At 43.0% G+C, this 6,000-nt stretch overlaps 1 protein-coding gene across 1 annotated transcript in view; it reads right to left on the reverse strand.

The window, feature by feature from the left end:
- LOC139753984 (uncharacterized) overlaps positions 1–4,624 on the reverse strand; it is a 167,335-nt gene extending 162,711 nt beyond the window's left edge. The window contains exon 1 of the mRNA XM_071670945.1: positions 4,472–4,624. The gene's annotated coding sequence lies outside the window, so the exon portion shown is untranslated. The remainder of the gene's footprint in view (positions 1–4,471) is intronic.
- Between the last annotated feature and the right edge of the window lie 1,376 nt (positions 4,625–6,000).

A 6,000-nucleotide genomic window follows, 5' to 3' on the forward strand; every position in this document is an offset into this window, starting at 1 on the left:
ACAACACAGTCACCCCCTTTTTTGATAAATTCCACGGCAATACCATCCAAACCCGCCGCCTTTCCGGCTTTCATCTTCCGCAAAGCTTTCACTACCTCCTCTCTTTTTACCAAATCACTCTCCGTGACCCTCGCACTTCGCTCACCACCTCGACCAAAACACCCTATTTCTGCCACTCTATCATCAAACACATTCAACAAACCTTCAAAATAATCACTCCATCTCCTTCTCACATCACCGCTACTTGTTATTACCTCCCCATTAGCCCCCTTCACCGATGTTCCCATTTGTTCTCTTGTCTTACGTACTTTATTTACCTTCTTCCAAAACATCTTTATATTCTCCCTAAAATTTAACGATACTCTCGCACCCCAACTCTCATTTGCCCTTTTTTTCACCACTTATACCTTTCTTTTGACCTCCTGCCTCTTTCTTTTATACATCTCCCAGTCATTCGCGCTACTTCATTGCAAAAATCGTCTAGACTCCTCTCTCTTCTTTCACTAACAATCTTACTTCTTCATCCCACCACTCACTACCCTTTCTAATCTGCCGACCTCTCATTTTTCTCATGCCGCAAGCATCTTCTGCGCAAGCCATCACTGCTTCCCTAAATACATCCCATTCCTTCTCCACTCTCCTTACGTCATTTGCTCTCACCCTTTTTTCATTCTGCACTCAATCTCTCCTGGTACTTCCTCACACAAGTCTCCTTTTCAAGCTCACTTACTCTCACCACTCTCTTCACCCCAACATTCTCTCTTCTTTTCACGCGTTAGCGAGGGAGCGCAAGGAACAGAAGAAAGGCAGCATCCGTTCACATTCATTCTCTGTCATGTGTAATGCACCGAAACCACAGCTCCCTATCCACAACCAGGCCCCAAAGCCCTTTCGATTGTTTATTCTGGACGCTACACATGCCTTGATTCAGTCCACTGACAGCACATCCACGCCATTGTAACATCCCGTGTACGACTGTCACCCTCCTGCATGCTCAAGCCCCGTTCGCTCTTCATCTTTTTCACTCCATCCTTCCATCTCCACTTGGGCTCCTCGTTCTCTTTCTTCTCTCCACTTCTGACACATATATCCTTTGTCAAACTTTCCTAACTCATTCTCTCTATATGTCCAAACTCTTTTTGCTTACCCTCATCTTTCTCAACCACTCTTCTTATACCACACGTCTCTTGTCCTTTTATTACTAACCCGATCAAACCACCTTACCCCACATATCGTCCTCAGACATTTCATTACCAATATATTCACCCTCCCCCGCACAGCCTATGCCTTGCATCTATATAACATTGTTGGGATTACTTTACCCTCAAACATACCCATTTTTACTCTTCCAGATAGGGTTCTCTCTTTCCACACATTTTTCAGCTCCCAGAACTTTTGCCCCCTCACCCACCCTATGACTCACTTCCGCTTCTATGGTTCCATTTGCTGCAGTGTCCTTTCAGTTCCTCCAAGTCTTTTCCTTTTAAACTTACCCCAACTAACCCAACCCTCGACCCTGCTAAACCTAACAACTTTGCTTTTATCCACATTTACTTTAAACTTCCTCCTTTTGCACACTTCCAAACTCAGTCATCAACTTCTGCAGTTTATTGCTCATATCTGCCAACAGTGCTGTATCATCAGCAAACAACATTTGACTCACTTCCAAGGCTTTCTCATACCTCATACTGCATACTCGCCCCCAAGGCTCACATTTACCCCCCCTCACCACCTCATCCATAAACAGATTCAACAAATATGTTCAGTTTGTCACACAACCTTTACTGCAGACCAGCCTTCACTTGGAACCATTCACTTTCCTCTCTTCCTACTAAATACACACGCTTTACACCCTTGATAAAAACTTCTCGCGGCTTCTAACAGCTTTCCTCCCACACCATATAATCTTAAAACATTCCATAAAGTATCTCGATCAACCCTGTCGTCAGCTTTCTCTATATCCATAAATGCCACATATAAATCTATGTTTCTCTAATTATATCTCACCCAGATTCTTTAAAGCAAACACTTGTTCCACACATCTTCTGCCACTTCTAAAACCACACTGCTCCTCTCCAGTCTTTAGCTTCCATACAACTTACCAGGTACACTCACTAAACGTATACCTCTGTAGTTTGAACGCTAGCTTTTAATCCATTTTTCCTTTATACCTTGGTACTATACATGTATTCCGCCAATCCTCAGGCACTTCGCCATCATCCATGAATGCATTGAGAGTCCTTACCAACCAATCAACTACACAGTCATCCCCTTTCTTAATCACATCAAGCGCAATACCATCCACTCCATCGTATCATCAGAGACATTCAACAGTTCTTTGAAATACTCCATCTCATCAGTTCAAATCTACCTGTTACCACTTCCCTTTTTGCCCCCTTCACCGATGTTTTTGTTTTCGTTTCTCACGCAACAGTCATCCTTCCGAAATATATTCTCTAAGTTTTGCTGATACTCTCTCACCCCAAATTTCATTTGCCCTCTTTTTTAACCTTTTCATCTTCCTCTTGACCTCCTGCCTCTTTTTTCTCTTTCACAAGCAACTTTACTTCTTAATGCTATAACTCACTACCCTTTCTAATGAGCCAACTTCCATATTTCGTGGCATTATGCCATATGCATCTCTAACACATGGCAACACTGCTTCCCTAAATACCTTCCATACTCCACCCACTCCCCTCGCTTCATCAACTCTCACCTTTTGCCATTCTACGCTCATTCTTCCCTGGTATTCCTTCACGCAAGTCTCTTTTCGAAGCTCACTCACTCTCACCACTCTCTTCTCCCCAACATAGTTTCCTCTTTTTCGAAAACTTCAACAAGTCTTCATCCACGCCCCTACAAGATAGTGATCAGACACCCTACCACCTGCCCCTCTCAGCACATTTAGATCCAAAAGACAATCAGAGCGATGAGGCGGTGCAACTACGTAAGAAGATAATCGTGCGCGTTGCGTATCCTCTCGGACAATGTTCGCATCCGTAATATAAAACTCTACGGTCATATTAACGTCAGTTCTACTTTCTTTAACACTTTGGGCACGACGCTACAACCCTTGGTTATGTTAAGCTGTCGTGCTCAAGAACTTAACATCGACAAGCCTTAAGTAACTTACCTGTTACATATATACCTCCTGTCATGTTGACCTTCAGAACAGGAGCGCGGCTCAAGTGCGTCACCTAACCACTTCCCCCACATACCCATACGTCAGTCATTAGTTATTCAACAGATAGACACACGGACGTATGTACAGACCACATTAATGGCGTTGCGTGAGTGAGCGTGGTTATGGCCAAAGCAGTATTATTTAACATATAACGATGGCGAAAGTACGTGTGATTCTATGGATAAGTCTTATGTTGTCAATTCTTGGCCTACGATATCAGATTATCTTAACGAAATCACAGGGTGTAGTTGCAGTACACGAATCTTGTTGTCGGAGAAAAATTCATTTTGGTAATTACTGATAATTTCCTTCAGCAAATTATGGCTAAGTTAAGCTACGGTATTAACAATAATGAGTTTGATAATGACAGGATCTCGATAGAATAAGAAAAAAAAAAATGAGCAAGAATGGAGTTAATGATTTGTCAGGCCCTACAAGCCTATTCTGTTAAATATTTATTAGGCTGGATAATGATTGGAGTCAAGGTCCACAACCCTGGGTCCGTGGACTGCGTACGCAGTGGCTAGTGTCAAACTTTGCAAGCCTTGCCTTGTGGACTGATTGCTTAGTGACTGATGCCGGATGTACAAGCCTAGCCTTCTGTTTAGTTATGTAACAATTGGTCTCAAGGTCCACAAGCCCAATACTGTGGATTGGGTGATTACTGGCGTCGTTTAGATAAAATAAATTCCAAAATAGAAATACCCAACGCTTTGCATAGCTGAGGAGCGGCGGAGTATATTTGAGCAGAGCTTATCTGAAAGTGGAGACGAAGATAAGTAATTTGTAAGAATGGGTGGATGTTGAAGTGGTAACTCCGCTTTTTGTTTATGCGTATGTCAGATTGATAAATTTAAATAATCTAATGGAATTGCTTACCTATGTTAGAGACAGCAAATATATTCACATTAATTAAAATCACTGAAATTCCCTTAAGTAGAGTAGAGGGGATGAAGGCTCCATCCGTTCCGTCAATTACAACTTAACACTTCCATAACTTTAGCATCCTAGCGATTTTTTAGCTGACAGAAATCTGTCGCACTTTTGGCGTGAGTTTTACCGTACGTACCACTACTGACATTTCAAGGGGTGAAAATGAGCCACGTGACTTAAATCCTAATGAAAAACGACTTTTTGTTGAGCTACATATGTTTTCACGAACCTTATGAGGTAATTTACTCGAAAACATTAAATCAGAAGCGATACAGTGTGTATAAATATCGTACAGGAGTGAGGATTTATGAATATACCCCGTGTGGTCACGTAATATGATATGACCAAACCAACCTTTTTAGTGCCACTGGTTGTCCTTCAGATAGAGTCAGTATAAAATTGTGATGCTCCCGTTATATTAAAATAATGTGTAGCTCCTTGAGGAAGAATGATTTTAGGAGGTTCTGCAGCGTGCGAGCGAGCTCTTGTCTTACGGGCACGTCAGACTTCCAGGCGCGTTAGACCGTTACTGTCTTGGATGTTGGACTGATGGATTGGTTAGCCTTCTGGTGGCGAAGTAGGGGGAGGAGCCACTCGCTGGTCCCGCCCCTGGTTCGTCCCCGCCCACACTTTGCTTCCAAAAGGAGATACTTGACGCAGGATTGGACAGAAGACGTGGCGGAGATAGAACATTCACTACCCGGGAATTTGACCGTTTTATGGCATCTTTCCGTCAGTACCCCAAGTCATGATATTGTAAGATGTTAGTAGCAGTCAGCTTTAGTTATGCATCATCCAGCTGTGCTGTAGTTTTGAAGCCATTAAAACAAAGGTTAAGGTCATGGGAATAATCCAGGCTTTGTAAGAGGGACTGAAATAAGAGTGTTTAACGTACACAAGGCTTATGTTAAAGCATCGCTTAGATGACCATTTTGGTTTAGTGTGGTTTATCTACCTGTAGTAGTTTCAAGAATAACTGGAGTACTCACCAGTATATACTCCACTTAAAAAGATCATCACAACAATATTGGTGCCCTCTTAAAATTACGAAAATTTTACATGAAACTACAGCTATTTCCGATATTCCAATAATGGTTTAGCGCCGTGTTGAATGTACTGAGACAAAAGTTGTCTTTGTTCGAAGTTCTTCAAGAGTTCACGTTAAATTAAAATGTTAATAGAGCTTCCTGCTGGCCGCTGGATGGAAAGGGCGACTTGGTGTGGTGAGGCAGGTGACATAAGCTTCACATCGCTTCCTGGTGTGATCTACACATCCTTGCCTGGGAAGGAGAAACCAAAGAGACAGTTCCACATTTTTCAATGTCTCTTATGAAGAAACTGAATCAACAGCTTAACGAGAGAGAGGAGGTTATGTTGTATCTGAACTCAGATAATCTATTTCAGCGAGAACTTACACACTGCATGACAATGACACCAGGGCACCAGGAAGAGACTTTGTAGTAAGGTGAGGTGGGATTCGGGTTAAGACCCCATCATCTGGCCCGTCTAGTCAAGATAACGACCGGGATGTTAGCACCGGCCCATTAGGCTTGACCTGTGACGTACTTGATTAACATTTCCCTGAACAAGGATGTGTGATACCACATACACGACATCGACATGGGGTTGTCTCTGCTGCGGCCAGTGTGTCTCAAGAGGTCAACACAAATCGGGCACCAAGGTCCAGTAACCTCTCTGTGTTGCAGACGTGAAGCCAAGTCCTCGTCTCTTGCCGATTATCGGTGAACTTAGATCGACTCTGGGAATGTCAGTGGTCGCTGAAGACTCACCGCCACCAGTTACACCAGCTAGGCTGTGCTGACGGTGCTCAGCGACGTTTGTGATTGACACTGATATTGTGACTGTCATTCATGTCGATAGAC

The sequence above is a fragment of the Panulirus ornatus genome, chromosome 16 (assembly GCF_036320965.1).
Source record: "Panulirus ornatus isolate Po-2019 chromosome 16, ASM3632096v1, whole genome shotgun sequence".
NCBI classification, from domain to species: domain Eukaryota; kingdom Metazoa; phylum Arthropoda; class Malacostraca; order Decapoda; family Palinuridae; genus Panulirus; species Panulirus ornatus.